A 27,880-nucleotide genomic window follows, 5' to 3' on the forward strand; every position below is an offset into this window, starting at 1 on the left:
GGAAACTTTGTGCCCTTTTGTTTCAAGAAGCCCATCTGTACACAAAATAAAAAATAAAAAAAACATGTAAGCTACATGGACCTTCAAGGGCCCAAAAGCAAAGTAACATGTTTTTATGACAGCCGTATGAAAGCCAAGTGAATGGACATGAGCAGGAGCCGTTTCCCCCCAGAACAGCCCAGCCTTCCCCAGGGGTCTCCGCGCAGCGCGGGTCCAGCTGGCGCGCGGCCTAATAAGGGGATTTGTGCGCCCGTGCGCCCCGCTCCTCCCGCCGCAGACCCGAGCGCAGCCCGCGGCGGCGGCGGCGGCGCTGGCCACATGGACTCCTGCGGGAGAGCGAGAGGGAGACGCGGGAGCCGCCGAAGGAGCGAGCAGCGAGCGCGTCGTCCTCCCCGGCATCCAATCGGATTCTTCAGATTCAGAAAACAACGGCGAGGACGCGATGGAGGACAGGCACGTGCAGCGGGGATCAGCCCAGGCTGCCAGGGGGCCTGGAGCTCTGCAGTAGAGCCACAACGGCCTCCTTATTCCAGCCCGCTGTGTTCATCTCCAAGGGCCCTCGCTAAGGCTACCTGAAGCACGTTCAGGTGCGTATCACCTGTGTGTTCAGTAGAGCTCCTCCATACAGGCTTAGCACAGGTTGCAATGTACAGAGACACTGCTGAAGCCTGGTACATTGTCTGGTTTCACAACTGACAGCCGTAACAACTGAGTTTTCAAATATCAGGCTGGGCCATGTGGAGTGATGTCACGGCAAATGTGTTAGCCATGTTCTCCCGTCTATATTGGATTCTTTCCTTGTGACGTATAAAGCAAAATGCAAGCGTGCGCTAGCAACTACGGCCAAAATTCGACACGGATTTTAGCTAATGGACGTTAGCCATCTGAGCCCCTGACAGAACGGGCCTGTGAACTGCCTTCTCAAACATTTAAAGACAGGCACGGCGTCCCTTTTTTTCCAGTTTTGACCAAAGGAAGAGCAGCCTGCTTGTTTTGTTAGTTACTATGGGAACGCTACTGCGATTCGCTGGAAAAAAAGCATAAGCAGAACGGTGCAGCTCACAGCGAAGCAAAACATAAACTCCCAGAACGTTTGGAGAGGTTCCAGGCTGGAGCCCTGCCTCAGGAGAGCCTTGTGAAACTGGCCTAACGGAGCCCTCTAAACGAGCCGTTTTACAGAGTCCGGTACTGCGCCCCACCCAGGCTCACACGGACGGGTGCGGAGGTCTAAATTTACTGCTGCTCCTCACATTGGGTCCTTATTCACAGATCTGGCAGTATTAAAGGCTATAAGTATCACAGAGAAATCCGCTCTAATACCTTATTTGACTGTTAACCAGCTACAGCGAAACAAAGTGAGGAAAGCTGGTGTGAACGCTCTGTGGTGCTACAAAGCTGTCGTCTACAGCCGACCGTTTGTGAAACACGTCGCATCAGCAAGTATTCTGATGAAACAGACAACTTACGAATCAAGTGGCCCAATCCCTCTCTTCTTTCACTGATATAGCCTAATATCAGCATAAAACTGAAGGATGCCATGCTAACAAACATACATACTATCTCTGTGATGGTAAGTCCCCTTCACACCTGTATTTTAACCCAGAAATGTTCCAGAAATGTTCTGTGTCGGTTCCATGTGTGAACAGCTGATTTTCCATTCCTCCAATTCACCAAGTCAGAACCTAGTAAGGTTTATGCAACTCTTCCACCACACCACATTCCCAGATAAAGCACACAAAAGGCTACGACCTTCCTAAGTAAATCCTTTTTGTGGAACATTTGTGGAACACATTTTTGTGATTTTGAGAGGGAAATTTGAACATTTAGCCTTTTTAGGATTGGAAAAACTGCTGCTGTCCTTGCTCGACTTGGCTTTGTCTACTGCAAGAAAACCAGTGTCATCGTTGCCACAAGAACTGTGCACTATGCAATACTTCTCTCTGGTAAGCAGTGTCGATCTCTTCCAGTTTTAAGTTGCTTTACCCAATGTAGCACGCTGGCAAGTGCCAATATCAATGGCAGATAGGTATAGCTAGCTATCTAACTTGGTTAACATAAATAGCCTACTTTTGTTGCATTTTACTGAAAACAATTCCACATACAAATATCGATTTTTTTGGCTCATAAACTATGCTTCCATTAAATTATCTATTAGCTATTAACATTAGCTATTTCTGATCATATAGCTAAGCTGTATAGGCTACAGATGTTACCATAAGTTGTCTTGAAATGACCACACTTCAAAAGTGTTCTTTTGCTCGGGTTTACATCTCTACCAGAACTTTTCAAAATATCTGGTTATTTTAAAGATGAATTAACGTAAAGTTAATATTTGTCAAGCATTGCTTCGGAGGGTAGACATACTGCCCAGCCTGATCCATCCAGAACAGTCATGTCACATGATGAGAGATTTAACACAGAATGTTTCCCAATAGGATACTGTGGGAGAATGGGGAAAACCACAGACTAACTCAGATGAGTGAACCCGGCAATATGGTGGGTTCCATGTGCAAAAGGGGCTTTTGTTCACAACAGTTACTAAACTCCCTGATCTGAATTAAGTGTAAACTGAAACAACAAATTAATAATATATGAACTAGCTAGCATATTTTACAATGAAATCTTCACATCTAGGACATTTAGCTAAATAATAGCCTACTCTTCTGTACAAAACATAAAAAAGCAAAAGTCACCATTCTATGCTCTGCCTTGTTAATACCAATATTAAAGACGATTTTACTGGGCAGATATCAATAATTATGACTGCACATTCAAGTTCCATAATTAAATCAATAAATGTTCATATTATTGTCCTTCCAAGGTCCTTCCAAACTGTGCCATTCCATTTTTTTCCTCTAGTGAACCACATCTCCCTTCCCATCTCAGTGAGACCTCCTGATAAAGTGAACGCCGAATAAAACAAATTGATTAAATGAACGGTTGAACGGATCTATTCACCCCTGCAATGGGAGGAGGCCGTCTCCAAAGAGCCCCCAGGCCTGGACGGGAACCTGGGGCCTGAGTCACCCGGTTCGTTCGGTTAGCACAATCACAGGCATCTCAGCGAGGACAGCTGCTCAGCGCTCTACCCGACACGAAGGCCCACCGTCGAGCGCTGCGGCTCCGACAGCTGTGCTCCCCGCCCGTTAAAGACCAGACGCGGGAGGCCCCGCCCGCTTCGGCGAACACATCAAACGGGGCCCCCGGAACACAGACACACACGGGCCCTCCCGCAAATCGAGCCGCCGCTTAGCGCGCGCACAGCTCGGTCAGCCCCCTGCCTCACAGAGTCGCCCCGGGGGAGAACAGAAACCAGCGCAGTGTAAACAAGCAGGCTCGATTACTCACAGTTTAGCTCCGCGCGGGACGGATCGGTGACCTATTTTACACGCGCAGCACCCGAAAATACGACAGGCTTGATCACAGCACAAAACACGTTTGTTTTTAGCGTGGAGAATACAAAGGCTTCCCCACAGGAACACACATTGCTACCAGGCTTTCCACACAAAAAAAAAACGTATTTACACATTTGCCATTTTGAAATCGTTGTTCGCTCGGTTTTTTTGTCTTGGGTCTTTGATTCCCACCGGACGTAAGGCTCTGGTGCCCTGCGACAGCTGCGACGCTGCGTGTGAAGGAACGGGGGCTTTCCAAACGCACCGCCGGTCAGACCTTACGGAAGGGAGGCAGGAAGCTCCTGTCCCCCCCCCCGCGCCAAGTGCCCGTCTCACGCTGCCAGTCCCAGGACGCTGGCAGAGGGCACGCCGCGGGCCGGGCGCTGTTTAAAGGGCAGAGGTGAGGGGGGACTCGGGCGAAAGCCAACAGACGGCCCTGTTCTCGCCCGGGCTCCCTCGCTCCGCACGCCAACCTGGCCGCGTCCGTCAGGAGCCCCAACCCCCCGCCCACCTCTCGCATGAAACGGCGTGAGCCCCTGAGCAGTGCTGCGAATGACGGGGGGGTGCAGAGCGGGGCAGATCGGGGCAGAGCGAGGGACACGGCGGGGGGTCCCCGAGGACACCACCACGCCGCCTCCCCCCCCCGCCGTCAGTCCTTCCTGAGGACAGCCCCAGCGGTGTGGGGAGCCGTGGGTTCACTGGAAAGGCCAGGCTGGCACGCTGAGCCACCACAGCGAACGTGAACATGGAGAAAGACAGAGGAGCGAGCGGGCACACGCCCTCAGAAATGCACCGGCTTACTGTACGTCCTCCCCTGAAATATGTCACAAGGTCAACCTGGAAACACATTCTGCTACCAACTGCCAGCTTCCAAACAATGAGGACACAACAGCTGGCTTAACCAGGCTTAAACATACATTTTAAATGTTTAAAGTGTTTACTTGAGCAGGGCGTTATATTCAAGTCCAATAAATCACAAAAAAACAACACACTGCAGTAATGGTCAGCTGTCAGCTGCCTGTGCCGTGAACATCCTGTCCCTCTGTGTGACACAGGCCAGGGCGCACAGGACAGACCCCACAGAGCACAGCAGCTGCCTGTGCTGCTGTAGGTGACTTCAATAATGAAGCTGGAGTAGAGGAGTAGAGATGTAGAGGAGTATAGGAATAGAGGAGAAGAGAAGTAGATGAATAAAGGAGTAGAACAGTAGAGTAGTAGAGCAGTAGAGGAGTAGAAGAGAAGAGCAGTAGAGGAGTAGAGGAACAGAGGAGTAGAGTATAGGAATAGAGGAGTAGAGGAATAGAGAAGTTTAGTAGAGGAATAGAGGAGTAGAGTATAGGAATAGAGGAGCAGAGGAATAGAGGAGTTTAGTAGAGGAATAGAGGAGTAGAGTATAGGAATAGAGGAGCAGAGGAATAGAGGAGTTTAGTAGAGGAATAGAGGAGTAGAGTATAGGAATAGAGGAGTATAGGAATAGAGGAGTAGAGGTTATGAAAGGAGCTCAGCACGCCTCAGCTGTCACAGAACACAATGCAGGGGGCCTGACTGCTGCCCATAAATAAATTCCCACAGGCTACCAGGCATTTAATGTGCAGTGGAGCAGCACACACATATGCATTCACACACACACACACACACACACACTCACGCACATATGCACACGCAGTCATACACACACACGTATACACACGTGAGTGCACACGCATGCACGCACACACACACACGTACGCACACACACGCATACTCACAGAAACCACACAGGGCCTCCTCCAACTGCCCTTGCACTGTCTCTCCCTCTATTGCGTACACACACACACACACACACACACATACACATGCATCAAGTCGTCTGCTCAGAAACAGCTGACGTTTTTTTAACAGACTCTCAACAGCTGACAGGCTACAGGTGGGGGTGTGGGGGGGGGTGGGGGCTATTTAACGCCCATTCCCCGCCCCAGCCCCCAGCCTACACCTGTTAATGCTCTACAGGATCAGCTGCCTGTGGAGACCCTCCCGTAAACTGAGCTTTTTCTTCCCTGTTTGTCCTCCTGTTTTTTCCCCTCTCCACAGTTTATGACCTGACAGCAAGTGTTTAAGATCCGACGGCTGTCAGGGAAACATGCTGGATTTGTACAATAGCAGAGCAAAGAACAGCTATATTGGTTTGAGGCTCAGTGCAGACCCAGATTCCTTCCAGCTGCAACGCATGCTGCCCTTAACCGGGGAACAAATTTAATTTAAATAGCCTACTACTTCTCTCCATTCCATTCTAAGACAGCATCCAATACATCCAAAACTCATTCATTTCCGTGGTAGGCAAATGTAGGCTATACTGCGGTTTAAGCATCAAAAAAATATAACAACTTCTCATGAAGACCACAGTACATCACCATTAGAGTAAATCAATGCTGTAGTCTTTTCTTTCAGTCAAATTATTGGCCAGGAGAACAAAAACGATTAATTCAATTAAGTTCTCTCAAAGTCTGGTGAAACATCTTGGGATTGCCACAAGAAACAGGCCAACTGAACAATCAAGCTGGGAGCAAATAGGATTTGCAACCACTGACAGGAAGCGTTGATTATCAGGCAGAACTTTTAATTGCGAAGCTCAAAGAGGCGATGCGATTAATGGTGACTTGACTTAACCTACAATTAAGTACAAATGAGATACCAGAGATTTCAATTCAGCAAACAATGTCAAACAAACATTTTCAGATACTTCGTCGGTGTAAGAACTTGTATCAAGTGAAGTTTCAATTTAAGGTTATTATAAATTTAGGTTAAAAGAAAATTATATGCATGGGTACCTACAGTAAACAAAGAGAATTTAAGACGTAGGCTTTACAAGCTTACGCTCCAAAACCTCATCAGATCTCCGTTCCATGGTTAGACCCACAGTTTCAAAAGCAGAGCTTAGAGGTGAGTCCCTTGACAAGGAATAACAGGTGTGTCAAGTGTTGTGAAAATATTTATGCTATACAGAAAACCCAGTTCAGTATATAATCTTCTCAAGGTAGCATCTCAAAGAGATCTCATCTTCTGCTTGATATTTAAGAGAACTACTGCATATTGTTTAAAACACAAGTAGACAGTGCTCAGAAAAATACTTTGAAAACCTTGGTCCTTTGAAATGGATGAAAAATGAACACATAAGCAAAGAAATACCAAACAAAATCTAGTGGCACATGTTGTACAGGGAAAAGAATGTGGACTGTGCTTTCTACCTCAGCCTACCTCCGTCTTTGGCAGCTTGCCTATTACGAGCAGCAAAGATAAAAAAGCCCTAAGCCTGGGGGTTTAGCCGTAATGTGATAACCATTTAAATAACATAAACAGCAGCAACAATCCTCAGGAGAAGCACGGAGTGGTTAAAACTCAGACCCCACCGTGGGATGAGCATCAGCGGAGAGAAAAACAGCCGGGTCGGTTACACAAGACTCTCAATGGAACACCGAAAGGACCGAAGCAGGGCTGCAAGCTCCTGTTCCTGGAGATCTACCGTCCTGTACCGTTTCACTTCAACCCTGATTCAGCACACCTGATTCTACCGATTAGCAGCTGAAAAAGATCCCTAGCTGTTGAGTGAGATGTGCTTTGTTAGGGCTGGAGCGAAAATCCTGTAGGTTTTACACGGCAACCCTAACAAAGTGCACCTCATTCAAAGCATTTTGCTAATTAGTAGAATCAGGTAGGGCTGTGTAATAACTGTAATAATAATAATAACTGTATAGGCAATCTTTCATCTTTTTTCTTTTTAATCATGCCTCATAGAGTAGTAAACAACCAAATGTCAGAGGCCATGTGAAAAAAATCATCATTGACATCTACTGGATGTTGGTAAGACAGCAAGGTCACACATCTTCTATGTGATCTGGTTATTTGTTTTTTCAATTACTTGGAAGCTGCAAGACCCTTCATTGATTCCTTTGAGTGCAGCTCATTGTGGCATGATGCCAATTCAACGCAGAGCTGGAAATCGCAAAGCAATGACGTTAACGACAAAGCATCAAGGAGGCATGATCTTAGAATTGAGAGCTAGCTAGCTACAAGATTTTTATAGAATAAAACTAGTCACTCGTTGTGACAAGGACATTTCTAATTGGTTTATAACGTTTCTGTAAGTTAAAATAATAAGACAGTCAATATTTTTTATACTAGCATTTGACTACACTTTACATTGCATTAGCTAGCTACTTATAGAAAGACTAGCTGGTAAGCTAGCTAGCAAGACTTTGAATTACAATAAGAGGTTGTGGTAGCTAGCTAGCTAACTAATTACCTATTATGTTTGACAAACTGGCAATCGAGCTGCCCACCTAACTGGCTAGGAACAACAAGCCAGCTAGCTAGTTGTGTCCTGGATACTCAATACCCGGAAAGTAAGTAGTTCAGTGTGAAAACATTTTAGAACTTAAAAGTACAGTCTAAAATAGTATAACTTGGCCAGGGTAGTTTTGAATGGACTTAGGCCTAAATGGGGAAATTTTCTTTTTGGCACCAGTGGTTCATTAAACCGCAATACCACAGGTAACCACTGGTGTTTGCAAGCTTCAAAGAGAATTCCAATCCCTAGTTCCCTGGGTTTTTTTTTTTTTTACCACCGCATCAGGTACGATTAATTTTTTTAAACATACCAGATCGTGCACGCCCTGTGGTGGCAGCTCTTATTACACTTTTTTAAAATTTGATATTTCGAGCGATTCGATATATCGAGCAACCCTAGAATCAGGTGTGCCAAATTAAGGTTGGAGTGAAAACCTACAGGACGGATCTCCAAGAACAGGATTTGGCAGCCGGGATCTACTGTATGTGGATGAATAAGCAGGCTTTTATCTGCTTAACCAACACTGGGAATGGAGCAATTAAGTGATGCATTCACAGCACAATGACCCATACAGGCGTGAAGTGACATCAAAAATGTTGCAACTGCAGTGTATGCATGATGGAGTACTCTCTAAATTAGTCTTTAGAGTCCATGAACCCAACATCACACAGCACTGAAGGCAAATGAAGGCACAAAAGGCTTTCTTTTAGCCATTTAAAAAATGAAAAACCTAGTGCCAACAGCAGATTCAAATTCTGGTTGGCACTTGCCAATTTATAGTATCTCTTTTGACAGCTGTTACATTACCTTTAGAGTCCATACTGTGTTCTCATTAACACCGTGTTGAAATGGTAGCTGTATTCAAATGAGCTCGGTCTTCTATTTGCAAAGCATTAACAGCTGCCAAAACATAGTCTCTCTACACAAAGCCATACCAGTTGCCCTCTAGAAGTAACAGAGACCATTTTATTTCAACAGGTGAAATCTGCTTTTATTCAACAAATTCTTAGCTAATTTACCTCTGTCACTCAAGAAAATACTTCAAATAGGATAACTAGCGTTACTACACTGCAATGGCCTATTTATTGCCATACTTGAACTGTAAGAAATATTGATCTACTTTATGTAACACCATACAGTAACTATTGTAATAATAAATCTTGGTCCAATAGTTCACCTTCTTATCTTAACGATTACTGAAATAACCAAGAGAGAATAACGGACTGAGTAATTGACTGTGGTAACAGAAACAGAACAACACAAATATAATTGACGACCTACATCCACATATCACTTTTGTATGCCTTGTAAAACATTCAACATGTCTACTATAACTGTACAGCGTAGCGTGATTCAGCGGCCAAAATCCCAGCGTTCCTCCTGCTTTCATACTTAATAACAGCCCCTTTCTGTTAGGCACTGAGATCACACGCACGCTTGCTATTGAGACTTCACGTCTGGGCCATCCAAGCACACAAGCCGCTGTTTGCTAAACCGAGCCTGAATTCTTTATTTTGGAACCCAGTGATATCAAGCCCTACGCACAGAAAATAGAAAAAGAGAACATGATCAACACAGTTGCACACAGGGCTCACCATTACACATAAGGCTGCTGTGTATAGCCTATATATATACACACACGCATATATATTCATATGATCTGAACATTAAAGTGAGACGGAGGAGGAGGGGGGCAGAGAGGGAGCAGGCAGGTGATGAACAGGGAGAAATGGCAGGCGCGCAGATCAAAGGGAGGGGGGGGGGGGGGGTGTAGGGTTTCAGCTCCTGGCCGAGGCGCGTGCTGTTTCAGCTGTGCAGGAGCAGCGGCCCGCGGCTGATCCCACGTCGCCTCCGCTCTCTCTCCGACCGCACGCCGCCATTCTCCCGCCAGCACCCTGGGAGCGGTCCCCCGCAGCCCACTTCCCCTCAACGCCGACGCGCTCGACAAGCCCGGCTAACGCCAACATCCCCAGCGCTGTCCAAACGAGCGGCTAGCTCAGAGGCGACACCCCGTGCCCCACGCGCCGTCACAGTCAATGGAGCCGAATCCTTTCGTTTGAAAGGGGAGCACGTTGCGGAAAGTTTGCCAGTCACAGCGGACAGGTAGGGCCTAACTAATAACTACACTGCATGTTAGCCACGACTCGCTATGCACGCCGGCATGCATTGTAGGAGGTGTGGCTGCCATGGAATATTGTGCTGATCTCCCTGGCAGCCGAGGTGCTGTAAAATGTGAAAACGCACGCATTTCAACAAACACGCACCCACCCACACACGCACCCTATTACTGCAAGTCTTCCCCACACATGAGTATGGCGCAATCACCCAAGCATGTAAGATGTTCACAACTAAGACCTTATGTCAACTGAGACCATGATCAGTAAAAAAAATTTAAGATGATAATAATGATAATAATAATAATAATAATAAAAATAATAATAATAATAATAATAATAATAATAAACCAGCTGCCCCGGGATTCCTCAGAGAATAAGCAGTGTGACGCTGTGCTTTGACTGCGCTGAAAACTCCTGGAGTCAGCGCAGCTTTGGGCCACACAGCACAGAGTCTGCTGAGGCCAAGCGCTGCCCGCCACAGCGCACAGCAGATCCCCGTGTCATTCGCGCATGTGCGCCGCTCGAGCCGCGTTCCGCCCACTGCCTGTAGGCCGCGGTCATGTGACCCTTTGGTCGTACCACTCGCTATAAATGGTAGGCCAGCGTCATGGCGCCCAGGGACCGGCAAGACAATCATTTTTATTGTTAAAAATAAAACTAACACCAAAAAAATAATAAAAGCCAGTGGGCTCTGTAGGGGGTATAAACGGCCTATCCAATATTCAATCTAAAGGCACAGAACCCCGTGGGACCCCAGCCATAGACAGCAGTGAGATGAGCACCGGTTTCACACAGAACTCCCACACGCACGGTAATCCCAGATATAAATAGACGGGATATTCACGCCATTCACGATTTTTCATTTATCGAGGTTTTATTTTTGCCTGCTCTCCAAACAAGGTCAAATCGCAATGGCATTTATTTCTGCAAGTGTGATATGTTCAGCAGTTTCACCCCCTTCTCTCTCAGCACCGAGACAGACTAGATAAATTTAATATTGCGATCGGCGTATTTTTAAAGAAATGCATGACTTAAACAAAGAGTACGGGCAGGGATTGCAAATTCCCCCGTCAGCACTTCCAGATTTTATGAAAATCTGAGGGGGATATTAAACTCTTTGCACAGTGCACATCCTATTCAAACTAGTAGCTGGCTCAAACGTAACAATTTCATTTGATATTCTTTTTACATGTCAACCACCTAAGCACCGCTGAACCATGAAACCCTGTGAACGATATCAAGTGCTTGTTTTTGATGGAACTAGGCTACTCCTTTAAGGCTTGAGCAGCTGTCTCTCCTTTTGTAAGGTGACACCAATGGCCACATCCATGCAGTCCACAACACTTTTTTAATGGAGCGCAGCCTACAGAGTTAAACCAGACCACTTCTCGAGTTTGAACAATTTTCAGAGGGTTTTGCCAGTGTTATCGTCCAATGTTTTTTTTTTTTTCCAAACAAAAATCAAAACAAAAAATCACTATCTAACGTCAATTTGTGTCTGTACTGCAGCCAGTCTATTTCCTATCAAATCAAGATAAAAGTGTTAATGAAGCCATGAAATTTAAAAGCTAGCGTATCCCATGTGGTGCTACCATCTTTGGTCAGCTGATTTGATTGCACTGTTACTGTTGATAATTCTTTAAATACAGGATATGGGACACTTTTGTGCATTCACTATTTCGAGTTCATGAAACTCCTCTTCTGCTAAATCATGATGGCTGATCCGGTTGGTTTTTTTGCAAATGTATAACAGGTGTTTCAGTGAATCCAGATGCTCCTTCAGTTTGATGGATCAGCTAATTAATTTGCCAAAGCAGTGCAAATCGATATGCCAAACAAAGCTTTATGGTTTCTATTATGATAGTGGAAAAGCTGACTATAAATTGTCCAGGAGCGCTGAACGCGACCATGCCCAATGGGAGTGACTTCTGTGAGAGCCCAGTCAAACAGAATCAAGTTTGAGGGAACTCTTTTTAAAAAGGAGGCTCATGGGAAGGATGAGCTCACTTGGCACCAAGCCGGTTCAAAATTGCATACGTTACTGAAGGATTTGGTAGAGGTCTGGTTCAGGAACATGAATCTCCAATGTTATCGCTCGCGAACAAGCGCAGAAGAACTGCATCACTTTATCCTACGCCAATGAAACTATGCTGAGTGTTAACAGGCTGCTCCATATACAATAGCCATGTACTACTGATGATTTAACTTATTATGAAACAGCCGTAGATGTGCAGCGCTGTGGACGATCTGACCACATTTCCTCAGAAAGCTCTGCTGCACGTAGCTGGAATGAGAAATAGAGCAGCCCGATTAGAATACAACCACTTTCCAACCCTGCACACAAAAATCGAGCAAACACTGTGCTAATTTACATCCCACCATGTTGTGGCGAGGGAAAACCGTAGTGCTTAAAATAGAAAACAAAACATATGTTGTAGGCTACATTCAGACCAAAACAAACTGGGGATGCCCACTGACGTGAAAATAGCTGATCAACATGACCCAGAGACAGAGTGTTATTCACCGCTTAAAAAAACAACTGCTGTCACAGTTACACCATAGGTCCATGTGCGGGCTTCCTTTAGGAAGGGAAGTAAAAGCAAGGTGACACTCAAACTGAGTGTACGAATAAAATCCGGCATGAAAAAAATGACTGCGTGAAAAAGGATTTTACACGTAAACAACCCTAATCTGAATGCCGCCGGTACTACACGAAGTTAAACTGCACAAAAGCAAGAATCAATACTGAACTGTTCGATAATAACCCCACAAAAATGAAAACATGACCCCGAGGTGACACGCAAGCCGACCTTTGACTGCGGTCCTTGGCCGTACCGCTGTGCTCCTATTACAGAGGCATCGGTATGTGACCCCAATGAAAATCGGCCATGAACTGCAAGAGATATCCTTTACAGTTGTACCCGTCAATAAGGAAGCGACGCGCTTCTTAAGGGAGCGCGCAGACCTTGCCGGTAATCTCCGCGCTTCGCGGGGCTGCGCGGGGCTGTGCGGGGCGCTAGGCTCACACGCCGCATTTCCGCCAGATTAATCCAGGTCAGACGCGCTCTTATCTCACAAACACACTGCGGCACTTCGGAGCTCATTCCAGCTGTGAGTCCCGGTAATGCTGGCTTCTCACACGGTTCTTTCTCACTCGCTTTTCCCTTTTCTCTTTAGCCAGCCCGTTTGACCTCCACGGTTTGAAAATCACGGATTCTCCTAAATACGAGTGTGAACTGTGTATTTTTTTTTTTTTTCCCATGACCGCATGTCTGGATTGCCTTAAACAAAAAAACTTCTTAAAACGTCAATTCCGTGAAAATCTTCTAAAACAATTTAATCTGAGGCTCCTCTCAATTAATTTCTTTCAGATTCAAGAACCTAGAACTTAGGACAGTTAATCAAATATCAGCCTACTTACATAATGTAATGTTACATACATACCAACATAGGCCTATATAGGACTGAGGTCTAATGTACTTGATTCGTTTTTTAAATTTATTTTAGAAATAATAGATGAATCAGTAATTTCACTATGACAGAGCCTGCACTGCTCGTAAGGTTGGAGCTTATCCCAATTTTAGCAGAGAGAAACAGCAAACTCATTCCCCCAGAGAGGACATTATTCTTATCACAGGACACTTCCTTGCAGTGCACATACTTTCACATTTCTGCTTTCCAAACACAGAGAAATAATTTATGGCCTAATTGACAGACACTGATGTGACCTGGTTAGGGATGGAACTTTCTGTGGACTGGGTAGAAACTCTTAATCAGGACATTGGGTCATTAAAATGTATGAATAAAGTACTGGTTAAAACAACACTTAACCCTGAATGCCTGCTGGAGTTCCCACAGGAACACAAACAGCAGTCTGGGAAGCAGTGCTGTAGGGGTAACCCTCAGCAGCTGAGGTGCCTGGGATATTGAGGCCATTTAAGTGTTCTAAGTGGAGCGTCTCCACTTCCACCCACCATTTTGCCCTCCTCGTCTCCATGACTGAGGTCACGGGAGTTGGCTGCACCCATTTGCAAAGCTGTCATTCCAAAGTAGCCACTCCCTCCGCGCCACCATCCACACACCCACACACAGACAATTAAACTGAGTTTTACGTGCTTGCCAACACAGACAGTACAGTTAGTACATGTACTAACACACAACCGTGACAAAGTCCACATAAACAAATTACAGATCAGAATTCTATTCATAACTTTGGACCGCTTATAATTCTTATTTTGACGAGGCTTTAATTCGGTGGTTGTTGTCATTCAAACAGTGAACTCAGAAACCTTCAAATATCACCAATTCACAAAATGTATTAAGAAGCAGAAGCTTCGTAATGCGTTTAAGCAAACACTAGAAGTGACCATCCAAGAAACGCGTTTTGCTGGGCACATTAAACACGACCAGCACAATACTGCTTTTCCTTTTATTTTTTTTGGACGGGGCTGGAAGGGCCAGTGGTGTCTCAGCTCTAAGTCGCGCTAGCCCGCCCATCGCGCTGACAGCAGCGGAGCCAGGCTGGCCTCTGCTGCCCTCTACCACGGCTCCTCCACACAATGCGCACTTCATTACCTTAATTGATATTTAAATCCTCCATTCAGGCTGACGCTGGCTCAATTAAGAGCTCGTTGGAGGAAAGATTAGTTGAGGTAAAGAGGCTTCCACTCCGTACGAGGGGACCCAGCCTCGCTCTGAGCTGTAGGCCCTAATCCTTGGATGACAAAGTAGCAAGCGGAGCTCAATTTGAGCTGACACGTTTGTTCGAGAGGAGGAGGTTTAGCTAATGGCACCAAGCACACTTGGCTGGAAATGTGTAGAACAAGGAGCACCTATAACTGCTCTTGTTTCCCAGTGGCTGGATAGAGTGCTGATCGTCAGTTTATCTAATGATGTACTGGAAAGAGGGGTCAGACTCCTGGAGGGCCATGCTACGGTTTTCCTTGCACTCAATTTGCCTGTGCATCAACTGTTTCAAAACTGGAAATTATCCAGTAGTTTATTAGCATATACACTGTGAACTTACCAAAACAGTTTGTATATAGCACACACTGAAATCGGAGTTCCTGGGATTGCTTGATCAATTGACTTTGAAACCTGTGTCTTTCAAAGATTAGAACTGGCAAACCCTGATCTGAACTGATTCCATTTAAAATAAATAAATAATTTAAGTCTATTCCTCTGCCATACAGCCTAACAGTTAAGACCATAACTCAAACGCTGCATTAACGAGCACATGTCATGTCGGGAATAGTACATTTTAAAGGGTCAGAAAAGTTCACTGCTACCACATTGGGAGGGGGGGGGGGAATCACAAACCTTGCACTGCACAGGTTTTTGAAACCCTGGGGACCTTGAGCTACACTGACCATCTCTTCTTTATCCTAATCCCGGGATCACTGGTGTTCCTCTTCTTCCAAATCACCCCCCCCCCCCCCCTTTCACTGCACATCTGTACTCTGGCCCTCTGCATTGAGATGCATCCAGAGGTAAACTACGCCCAGTACACCTGCTTTACACCAGGAAGCTGCTGCCAGCCAGAGAATGTGACTGCATGCCCTATGGAAATGACTGAAGGAAAATAAAGCAACTGTAATGACATGGACGGCTAAACCGTTGGTTAAGTTAATCTGCAAAGCAGTAGGTCTTTGAGGCCTTTCAAAGATTTGAATGACACACAAGGCTAGTTTCAACCACTGACAGCACATGTTGTAGAAGAGCAAAGATAAAACAAATCAACAAACTTTTGGCAAGACCCTCTCGGGCCTTCTTGAAAATTGCTACATTTGCTACAAAAATGATGCATTTTGAGACGTAGTTCACTGAAAGGACTAGGCCTACCTTCTAGATTGTTTTTGTGACTACCTGGATTTTCTTTAACTGAGTAGGCCTTCAGCCTTCATCAAAAATGAATCAAAGTCTACAACTATAAAACTGCATATTCTGAAGCATTTTATCTTTGTTTAGAGTGCACATTTTTAGTGCCACTTTTTTCCCAAAACACCATCTCTGATATTGCATATTTTCTGTGGAAAACTGCACCTGCGGGATGTAAATTTGGGCAAGGAAACATTAGTCTTTCATGTGGGTGAGGGGGTGCTCTCCCAGCCTAAATACTCCCTTCAATGAAGAAACAGTCCATTACTGCATCAAATATAGTGAATAAAACCTAAAGATGATGTGAATTTCCACTGTTCAGCTAATTCCTTAACCTACTTCTTAGGTATCCATTAAGGAACAATTCATAAAAGCAATCAATCATTACAATAAAACCTGTTTTAGTATTCTCAAGTAAAAGCACGAACAGCAACCATGACAACACCTAGCAGAAACTGTGTTTATGGGGCCAGGCTACACAGACAGAAAAGTACTGTATCTGGTCTGAGGAATCTCTGCGTCAGAACAAGTCTACGACCAGCTGTCTCAGTCACCCCTGCTAACATTTCCATTACGGTCTGTCTCAGTCACCCCCGCATACACTTCCATTACAGTCCATCTCAGTCACCCCCAGTTACGCTTCCATTACAGTCCATCTCAGTCACCCCCAGTTACGCTTCCATTACAGTCCGTCTCAGTCACCCCCAGTTACACTTCCATTACAGTCCGTCTCAGTCACCCCCAGTTACACTTCCATTACAGTCCATCTCAGTCACCCCCAGTTACGCTTCCATTACAGTCCGTCTCAGTCACCCCCAGTTACACTTCCATTACAGTCCGTCTCAGTCACCCCCAGTTACACTTCCATTACAGTCCGTCTCAGTCACCCCCACATACGCTTCCATTACAGTCCGTCTCAGTCACCCCCAGTTACACTTCCATTACAGTCCGTCTCAGTCACCCCCAGTTACACTTCCATTACAGTCCATCTCAGTCACCCCCAGTTACGCTTCCATTACAGTCCGTCTCAGTCACCCCCAGTTACACTTCCATTACAGTCCGTCTCAGTCACCCCCATTACACTTCCATTACAGTCCATCTCGTCACCCCGTTACGCTCCATAGCAGTCCGTCTCAGTCACCCCAGTTACACTCCATTACAGTCCTCCAGTCACCCAGTTACACTTCATACAGTCCGCCTCGCACCCCACATACGCTCCATTACAGTCCGTCCAGTCACTCCCCAGTGTACACTTCGCATTACAGTCCGGCATCTCGTCTACCCGCAGTTACCTTCCATTACAGTCCATCTCAGTCACCCCCAGTTACGCTTCCATTACAGTCCGTCTCAGTCACCCCCAGTTACACTTCCATTACAGTCCGTCTCAGTCACCCCCAGTTACACTTCCATTACAGTCCGTCTCAGTCACCCCCAGTTACACTTCCATTACAGTCCGTCTCAGTCACCCCCAGTTACACTTCCATTACAGTCCGTCTCAGTCACCCCCACATACACTTCCATTACAGTCCGTTGTCTGGGCTGCATTTTGGCGCCGTCGCGTTCGCCCCTGCTGCGGTTCTGCTGCTGCAGCCGTGCGAACACGTAGCCTCGTTCTGCGCATGTTGCGTCTCCAGTGCAGACGGTTTCGGTAAGGAACACCGACCGGCCTCTGAAAGATCCCCTTCAAGCCTGCGACAGCTGGCAGATGACTTTGATTTCCAGTACATGTGCACACAGTGTATCGCAATGGATCTCATGCTTCACATGACACTGGCATTCTCGCTCTACCATGACATGCCTCTCATATTGTCTCGCACACTGGCTCAGTGACATGCTTGGCTAAGCCCTCGGCTTAAATAGGTTCACATTTTCTTAACTGTACAGAATCAGGAACAACATCTGGATAATAAATAGACTTTTAGTAACAATCTTCCTTTATTTAGGTGTATTTTATTATTTTTCATACTAATCCTTCACTTTAAATAGTTCATATTTGTCTTTGTATTATCAGTGATTTTGTTATATTTGGCTCTGGGGAAGAAGATCCAAGCTACCCAAGACAATTAAGAGCGAACAGCAATTATTATGCCAATTATGAATTTCGGTTGACTGGACTGAAACAGCATAAACCATGTCAAAGCAAGATAAGAGGATGCCACATAGGAAGTACAATTTCTATCATGTTCATATCCACAGCATCTTACATTGAGCGCATTCAATGAAGGCTAAGACAACACTATCACAATCATTATAGGTAAACCTTTCTTCAATGCTAACTGCTACCAGGAATCACAGTACTAGGAGGATGAAAAAAACACATCTTTATATATATTTTTTTGTTTTTCTGTAACCGACTATCCCAATTTGTTCCCGCCAGTCCAATCTGCAGAATACACACTTCCCCCTGGCAGATTCCAGGCCATTAGTTTTGGTTTTGGCCAAGTTCAAAATTGAGCTGTCATTTCCAAACATTAAACATTCCAAGATATTGTATACATTACAAACAGCTTCTTAAATAATAAATATTGCTATGTTGTACAAAAAATGAGGTACGGAAGCAACTACTTTACATACAAAAGATTTACTTGAGGAGGTTGAGGGACACTTAGCAACGTGCACATTACAGCCTGTTAGGAGCCATCGAGCAGACAAAAAACTGCACCGAGTTATCATAAATCTGTTACGTGCTGAAGCTCTCCAAATAGGTGGCATTAGGTGAAGTGAGTCTCAGAGGAAAGAGACAGCCATAGAGCACCCTGCTGAGAATCACGACTCACCACCTGACTGCACTGGCACAGCACTCAACGGCTAATGAGCTCGACTATTAAAAGGCAAGGTTGTGTTTGTTCACTTCCACCCTTTCAGATTTTACACCATTCATCTATTGCCTTTCAATATGCTCATTAATCCCACTCTAGTGCCTCCATAGAGATTATGCCTTGTGGTTGACTGTACTTTTTAACCAAGAGAAAAGCAAGTGGGAAATGAATCCTGGTTGTTTCTCTGGCTCAAACATTTGGTATCAGTGTCAACCCGGGGCTTAGCCTACATGGTAACTGTGTGTGCTGTTAGTAGCATGTTTACAAAACAATAGACACTTCATCAAAAATGCATAGGACAGTAGTCTGTAATGCTCTAAAACACAGTGCCACAACAGGAAATGATTCCAAGCTTGAGGGGTTTGTAAAAGCCAGCTGCAAGCAACGTGATAAAGATGTGCACCCAGGGTAAACTGCTAAAAATTAAGAACTTCATTCCAGCCTGACAAAAAGGGAATACAACAGCAAAATAGAGCAGCCGTCATAATAATAATAATAATAATAATTATTATTATTGTTATTATTATTTTTATTATTATTATAATATGTATAGCTGATTGGCCAAATATATACTTAGTAACGACTACTACTAATAATAATAATATTATTATTATTGATCATAACAATCTGAACGTCACGTTGGACATTCTGAATGAGGTTTCTGTCGCCCAGATAAATACAGAATACTGGAGTTTTGAACCTTGGTAAGCACGGTGCAGCCGTCCAACACCATCGTGGTTCTGCCTGGGCTTCAAAAGACAGCCTTTCGTATGAAACTATGTGACAGCTTCATTCTAACGAAACGCGAGCAGTTAGCTTAATCGTTATGTTGCGATGGATCCAAATAACGTCCCCATAGTTGGGAAGGCTAGCTCGCACAGGTTTCATTCGTTCTTTAGATATATTATATGACAGAATAACATTAACCTAATCTGTTGAGGGAAATAGCCTTTGTCAGTTCCACAAAGAAAACTTACTTTATACACGCTGGCAAAGTAACCCTTCACTTAGCAGCTAGTCTAACCATCAAATCATCAATTAAGTAAACAGCTAAGTAAGTTAACATGTATTTACCGGTAATTAGCTAGTTGCACAAATAAGAAAATATAAAGGTCGCCAAGAGCGCATTATCCTACATTTTTAGTTAGCTAGCACCAATCAGATTTCTTCACCATCCAGCTGGCTAGCTAGTATGATGTGAGAACAATCGAGACAAATCCATGACATTTGAGTCGAGCATACCGCACTAGTTTGCTAACGCGTCGCTAGCTAGCTACCTAGCCAGTTAGTCTGACAGCTCCAATCCTGACCTGTCACGACTGTTGCGCACATCTCAAACACTTAACGTACAAATTATATCTAGCTAATTAAGTACTTCACAGTAGCTACGAACCTAAGTTGCTAACCTTGGCAGTGTACACTGCTGAAGCTAAAAGTAGCCCCCTGTCTAGCTATCACCGTTTGAAGTCCCTTATGAGATTAAATCCATTAGCATGACAGCTAGCTAGCTAACGCTACACACATTAAAAAATGGACAGCTTGTTAGCTAGCTACTAGACAACACTAACTCTGTTCCGACAAGCACAAGCTTGTCACTCAAAATAAAAACGCAGTTGGACGCAAACAGTAGTATAGTTATGCAAAATCAAAACACAACCAAGCTGCCAAGGTATCTAACGTGCACACTGCATTCACAAACTTGGGTAACGTTATAAGAACCCCTTGCGAAAGCGAGCCGTCATTAGAATCGAAAACAACATAGCTAGTCAGCAAGCTAGCTAGCACTAACATACTTAGCTATCTAGCTAGTGACTTACCGAAGAATAGTGTATCCACATCAGTGAAGTTAAACAGTCGGACTGTAATAACTATAGCTAATAAAATAAGTTAATAGCAATAACGGTCAGCAAATGTTAATTTGCTCGCTTGCTAAAGAAGTCAGTATCAATACAATAATAATCCCCTTTCTCTGTTGCAGTACAAGGTAACTACTTAGTTCAGTCAAATGATACAATGTAGAAGGGGCGTGCGATCTAGCTTGGCTGGCACTTCGTTATGATTGACGTATGTTTAACCAATAAAAACCAGGCACTGATGTTTTTTATCCAATCACAAGACATTCACGAGGAACTGTGTGTAAAAATTGAGTGGGTAGGAGGGCGAGGAGGAGGGATATGGGCGGGTGAGGGGAAGGGGGGTCATGTTCGAATGGAGTGTGCGTATCCCTCCGCCTTGTCAATTAGGCTTAGTTTAGCTAGGAATCGTCTCAATTAAAGGTGTAAAATGTGTAAAATTCCAACCCACTCACCGTGCTAAACTCTTGGACGGCGATATATATATTTGGTTTGGTTTTTTGTTCAGTGAAATATTTAAACTTTCATGGCTGAGTTGACTGAGGGGGAAACTTGATAACAACTTCTTGTTTTCCCAGCATTTTGTGATGTCAGTGGGTCCAATAGTGATCATATTGCCCAAATGCGTTTTGTTAGTGAGAACAGATTAACCCATTTTACTTAACAATGCCTTTCATTCAAACAACACAGAGGCACATGAAACAGTCTAAATATTTTTGTATCTTGAATATGGTATCACTGGTGGCCACCATTGGTAAAACTTTTGAGACTATCTGCAAATGTCATTGTTGTGGTTGTAGAGAATGCAGAAAATACAGTACAAACAACAATATTTAAACTCTAATAGACTAGAAATTTTAAAACAATTCCACTACACACACACACACACACATATATATATATATATATATATATATAAAATATGATTTTTTTTAATCTTGAATTATTACCAAATGCTGGCACACATTTATCATTCTTAACAATCAAAGCCTTTTAAATCACAAAACAATGACCTTGTACCACAAAGTTAGCTCATTTCAGTCATATAACTATTTTGAGACATTTATCAGAATAACTCACCAATGTAATCAGAGCTAATAGGCCATGTGCAGTAAAACAAAATGTTTTAGAAAGGAGAATGTGAAGTAGTGTAAACCCAATTAGATCTAAATTGGATATGCAATGACCGCACTCATTTTTGTAATATTTAACTCATTTTAATATAGGTTATATTTTAACTGTGGTGCTAGTATTTAAAAATTTTCTTGTTTTAAAATCATTGGTAGCTCTAGGGCCCTAGACTAAAGTGTTAAATAAGCTACACCAGCTGTTCTAAGGAAAATGAAGCAACGTTAGGTTTCAGTATGTTAGAAGTTAGAAGCAACCCTCTTCTAAACCTTCTTTTAATAACACTTCTCACTATAGTTGTCTTATGCAGGCCAACTCAGAATGCACAGAAAACATGGTTATTTCAACCACTTAAAAATAATAAATCCAGAAAGTTTTGTAATACCTTTTCGGCACAGCCAGTCGCAAAGGCTGCATACTTCCCCACAGGGAAATGACTAATATCCATACTATTACCACTCAGAATTGCTCCTACTCACAAGGTCGAACAGATGACCTAAAAAGGTCACGTTTGCCGACTGTAGCCTACTCGTTCCTGCAGCGCCTTGTTTGTCGTCTAAGCTATACGACGAAATATGAAAGTAGCATTTCATTCGATTTAAACTTTACCTAAACAAAGGACAGGCACTTTCAACAAAAACGTCAACCAGCGAATTAGAATAGCATTTTCACTCCCCTTATAACCGTACCGATATGCTTCTACTATGTGACACAGCTATATCTGCGAAAGTATTTTGATTTTGTATCCTTCGTCGGTAGACAGAACTCCAGGGAAGATGACGCTGGCAAATAACTCAGAGGCACTACTTTGTATTCCAGCTGCGGATGGATATGGTGTTTACTGTGAGAAAGGAAGTGAAGCTGTAGGGGGAGTGAAGAGGGAATTAATCAAATCTATCGAACTTCAGCAGTTGCAGTAATATCGCTTGCAATTTAATGCATATGGTTATCTCCTGGTATCGGTAAATATTTTAATCACACGGTGTTTTCATTCGTATATCCAAGTCTTTTGCGTTTAAACAATATACATGTCCGAGTTTCACTCGTACTAAAATCACCCTGCTGCAGCTAAATACGTCACAAATGCGTCAGTTTTTAAGAACCATTGCTGAACGTGTGATAATTTAAAGAGACAGAGAGAAACTGGAGACGCGACTTCGTACGAAAGATATACTGTAACATATTCTTCTTTTTTGATGTTGCTTAAATTAGTTTGGGGGTTTGTAGTAATTACATCATATCTTTGAATAAATGTGTTATTGGATGTTTAAATTGCATTGCATTTGACGTCATCAAACCGCCTTGCCGAAGTTTAGGAATGCTTGTGCTGTTTATGATGTGGAATTTAACACCTACTGTTTGTTGGACTTTAAATCCAGCAATTATGGTACAGCGTATCATCAGTCTAATAATAGCTGATGTTTTTTTTTTTTGGTGTCTCTTTACCTTGCTGAAGGTTGTTAAATTTTTTCATATCATATTTATCAATATACAGTACATTTTTAATCTATGAAATGTTCACAGTTTTAGTATTTTGATCCTTCATTATGTGAAAATAATTTACTGTCCATGACGTGGTGTGGCGAACAAGGTCCAGTTTGGTACCAGAGCTAAGCAGAACTCCCTGCAAGGTATACAAGACTTGCCCCACGCTGTTGCATTGACTGTGGAGGATCAGCATCAGGAAGTTCTGAGCAGAGGCAGAGTAGTGGAGGAGCAGTGAAGTAGTGAAGATTTGTCGAAGGCGTGTGGATCCCTAAAGAGGAGGAGTCTAAGCACATCAGCCAGTTGAGGATCACCTCTTTGCTCGGTGTTGAAGGAAAGATTTTCCTTAGCATTGTAGGCTAATTTCTTCCCTGGAAATGGGTATGTCGATACATCAGTGCAGAACGGAGGCATTCCATGGGAACCAGGTTATCTAGGGCATACAGGTGTGGTCACACAGCACTTCAGAGAAATAAAGGGGACCAGAGCTGATTTGGCAGTGTTGTGGTTGTGGCCAATGCATGTGGCTCGATGCACAGGCTGGTTTCATCTTTTTTTTTCAGATCAGATTCAGTTTCATCAACAGCAGTTGGAGGGTGAAACCCATGAAGCTGCTCATCAGCTTCATCAGAGCAGCTCAGGTTTCCCCAGCACATTGCCAAGACCGGCCTCAGAACGGACATCATCCTGGTGTCAGGGACATCAAGGAACATCATCATGCTGGAGCTAACGAGAGCATGGGAAGACATGGAGGAGGCCTTTGAGATAAAAAAGGAGAGGTATGAAGCACTAGTTTGCAGCTGCCACAGACACGGCTGGAGGGCTTGGTGTTTGCTTGTACAGGTAAGGTGCAGGTCAGTCCCTCTGTAAAGCTTATACCAAACTAGGTATCACCAGAGAAAGACAGAGGAGAACCAGCTGCAACAACACTGAGACTGCACAGAAACCAGTCTGTGGTTAGAGTGCCTGTAAGAGAACCGATGTAGCCACTCATGACAGCACAGCCTTTTATACTACCTTCCATCCATCCATCCATCCTCTACACCGCTCTTTCATGGTCGGGGTCATGATGAGTGTTTAGGGGCTGGATCCTATCCCAGGATACAGTGGGCGACAGGCCAATTTGTCCTTTGCATATGTTTTGGCTGTGGGTGGAAACTGGAGTACCTAACGGAAACCCACACAGACACAGGGAGAACATGCAAACTCCTCACAGACAGGCTCTGTCACGATTAAAACTCGGTACCTTCTTGCTGTGAGGCAACAGCGCTATTTACTGCACCACCATGCTGCCCAGTCAGGTCAATTTTATTCATAACACTCCATCATCCCCAGCACTCACCCCCCCTCACACGCACACAAACATATGTCAGTACATTCACCTGCAATCTGCCATGCTTTGCTGACACAGTGAAAAAACAGGCACGCAGAGGTGGGCTCTGTGCTTTCGAGAGCAGACTTGTTGTGGATTTATTTTTGTGTCTTTATTTTCACTCTGTTTCCTCCACCCGGGCTTTCCAATCCTGGTCCAGGCTGGCAGTCAATGACATTTTAATAATAGCGCTCATTTTTTAAAAATAAACCAGGAAGAGAGGGAGGAGATGGGGCAATCAGGGAGGTAAAGTGATGGGGGAGTGGGTTGAGAAAGAGCGAGACAGAGCAGATTAAGCTGTTTTTAATTCTGTATGTAATGGGCTTACAGACTAAGGTTTTGTGGAGGAGAATTAATGCAAACATATGGGCTCGCACGCCATTGCCCTCTCACACGTTGGCCTTTCCCTCAATTAGACGATGCTGTGATCATCCATTTGGCCTCAGAGCCCGGTAATTGCATCAAGGACACAAAATTCATCGTCTATTTAGAAGGGCATGGGTTCTATTATTCTTTGTTTGATTTCTTGCTAACTCACTTGATTCAACCTAATCTGTCTATATATGTATATCTGCGTATATGTACACTACATGGCCAAAAGTATGTGGACACCTGACATGCAACATCCCTTCCAATATTATGGGCATCAATATGGAGTTGGTCCACCTTTTGCTGCTATAACAACCTCCACTTTTCTGGGAAGGCTTTTTACTTGATGTTGGAGCATTGCTGCAGGAATTTGCTTCCATTCGGCCAGAAGAGCATTAGTGAGGTCAGGCACCGATTGGGCAATTAGGCCAGGCTCACAGTTGGCTTTTCAATTGCTGACAAATGCGTTGGATGGGGTTGAGATCAGGGCTCTGTGCAGGCCAGTCAAGTTCTTCCACACTGTTCTCGACTAAACTATTTCTATATGACTGTCCTCTCTGTGTGCCCGGGGGCATTGTCATGCTGAAACAGGAAAGGGCCTTCACCAAACTGTTGTGGAAGCACAGAATTGTCTACAATATGATTGTATGCTGAAGCATTAAGATTTGCCTTCACTACCCCATACCCTCTGGAAACAGCAATGCGAATATCTGAAATCCATTTCATTTAGATTGCAATTTTCAATATGAAACTATGGGTTTTTTGGTGGCCACATTCTGTAACATAAAACATAAAAAGCCATGATTATTGCTCATACAACCATGTCCACATCTCTCCATTACACATATGCACCTGCACACATATTAGTCCAGGTTTTCTACTTTAATTCCATCTAGCACATCCATGAACTGTTATAAGTGGTCTAATAAGTATTTTAAAAAGAAGCTTTCTGCAGATCTGAAAATATGCAATACATTTCTAATGACTGAAAAACAGTTATTTTCACAGATGAAGGCCATCCACTGCAAACATCCATGATCCCCAGCTGATCAGGAAGGATGATCCTTCAAAAAATACAGACCAATGACTATAGCCCGTGTTTCTTGCAAAGTGCTGTGCATCTTTTAACCCTTGAGTTGTCTTCATTTTATGTAGACAACACAAGGACCCTTTGTGATAAACCCTTTTAATGTTGAAACAACCTGTCACTCATTAACAAATTGGTGAATAACTGTTGTCCTATTTCACAGTCCTGAGAGACTGTAGGTCTCTGTGGAGGTCTAGCTGAACGGTCATACTGTTAACTTTATTTGTATTATTTTTATGATATTTTGTTTGCATAGTCCTATGTGTGTGTGATGTTGTCTTTTTTGTACATTAGACTGCAGTGCTTGTTTCACATATTGGTTTGTCTTTGCTTTACATCACGATGCACCATGTTTCTAACATGACTAATAAAGGAATCTGATAGACAATGAGATGGCAAACCATGATGGCTCACATATGGAGCCACAGATTTTAGATTTTAGATTTAGATTTGATTTTATGTAAAATAACAGAACATCTTCTCTCAATCAATCTCACAAAGTGGGTAAAGGCCTCTGATCACATAACAATTTATATATATTTCAAAGTAGCACACCCTATTGTATTGTATTTATTATTTTTGTGTGCTGAGTTCTTATATGCACTATGTCTGTTTTTCTGTAGAATGCATTAGTCCAGTCTAAATGTGTGTGGGTGTTGAGCCTCCTCTCTTTGGTGACCCTCTGCTCCTGGCCTCAGTAGCATCCTTACTGCTGCCTAGCAACAGTATGTAGCTACGGCAACAAAACCAACAACCCCCTCCCATCTACCTCCAAAACCCATGCCCCCACAATCAGAACCTAAGTGTAGCAATCAAGAAGAGGGATGGAATCCAGTAAGTGGTAATACCAAACAGAGGGAGGCAAATGTTAAAACCATCAAAGTGAATTAACATTGACAATCAGTGTAATAACCTCACCATGTTGCTCAAACCACTGAGGTAGAGAACACTCTCTAAAGTTTTTCCTAGCAATTACATTCTATAATGCTGTGTCCCAGCATTTTAAGGCTGAAATACTGAACATGCAGCATCCCTTTATTCAATACCAAACTGCCTAATGCATAGCAGCCAAGAATTCTATAAGCAAAATCATGTATTGAACACAAAGGAATTTGTTATGCCGCTGTCTGCGAGACACAGCACTACCGACTGTATATCCCTGGTAAGTGCCTTCCAGAGAAAATTTAATGACTGAGCACACTACAGCTTTAAGTCCTGAGTACAAACATATCCACTGTTGTAGCCTACATCTGCTTACCACATGTGGGAAAGACTATGACAATTACTGAAGACAATGAAGTCCATGGCTTGCGGTAATATGTGTCAGTGGCTGTACTTGAGACTGGTCTTCAGCCAAGGTAATAATTCTGACCTTGGTTAAAGTCCAGTCTCAGAATTCTGGCAATTAATACTTGTATAATGATTGTAGAAGCAGGAGGTCGCATTTTCTTAATAGGCCAACAGCATGCATCACATTTTCACCTGATTAAATATTTTTACAGACTGAATATTGTTAAATCTCACTCCAGATTTCCAAGCCTTTTTGAATGGATCCATACATGGAGTATACAATAGAGATATTATGGAAATCAGACGGATGCTGTATGTGAAAATTAAGTTGGTAGATCTGTTATGATTCTATGGTTTTTTATTAATTTTGTAGGCATCTAATTTATCACTTGCAATGCAGTGTTTAGAATTAGTATGAATACATAGAAGGATCTTTTGTTTTGTGCTTGCACTACCAGGTTGCCTATTGACAAAGCATGGAAAATGTCTAGCAAAATTGATGTTCACAATTATTGGTTGCAATATGTGCAATGGACAGTAGATGGCAATAAAACATTAATGCTGTATTAGTAAGTGGTGGAACAGTACAGGAGGGACAGTGGCTGTATATATTCATATATATATATATATATATATATTTGTTTACCCTGTACTTCAGCACATTGGATTTGAAATGAAATAATGAATACCAGGTTAAAGTGCAGACCATCAGCTTTAATTTGAGGGCATTTACATTATATTGGGTGATAAGTGTAAAAAAGGTT

The 27,880-nt window shown here is 43.5% G+C and overlaps 1 protein-coding gene and 1 long non-coding RNA gene across 8 annotated transcripts in view; one reads left to right on the forward strand and one right to left on the reverse strand.

Moving 5' to 3' along the window:
- Window positions 1-22,221, reverse strand: part of mef2d (myocyte enhancer factor 2d) — a 67,127-nt gene extending 44,906 nt beyond the window's left edge. For 5 of the 6 annotated variants that reach the window (XM_064351585.1, XM_064351567.1, XM_064351557.1 and 2 more), the window contains exon 1: window positions 20,350-20,551. The gene's annotated coding sequence lies outside the window, so the exon portion shown is untranslated. Of the gene's footprint in view, window positions 1-20,349; window positions 20,552-22,202 lie in introns of those variants that run through there. The other variant, XM_064351546.1, reaches the window with a different exon arrangement.
- Window positions 22,222-22,242: 21 nt separating this feature from the next.
- Window positions 22,243-27,656, forward strand: LOC135263493 (uncharacterized). 2 transcript variants are annotated; one of them, XR_010332478.1, is made up of 3 exons: window positions 22,243-22,356; window positions 23,562-23,841; window positions 25,748-27,656. It is a non-coding gene; the product is annotated as an uncharacterized LOC135263493 (long non-coding RNA). The 2 variants fall into 2 exon arrangements; XR_010332479.1 differs by lacking the exon at window positions 22,243-22,356 and adding an exon at window positions 22,363-22,475.
- Window positions 27,657-27,880: the final 224 nt, after the last annotated feature.

Source organism: Anguilla rostrata, chromosome 1 (assembly GCF_018555375.3).
Source record: "Anguilla rostrata isolate EN2019 chromosome 1, ASM1855537v3, whole genome shotgun sequence".
Taxonomy (NCBI): domain Eukaryota; kingdom Metazoa; phylum Chordata; class Actinopteri; order Anguilliformes; family Anguillidae; genus Anguilla; species Anguilla rostrata.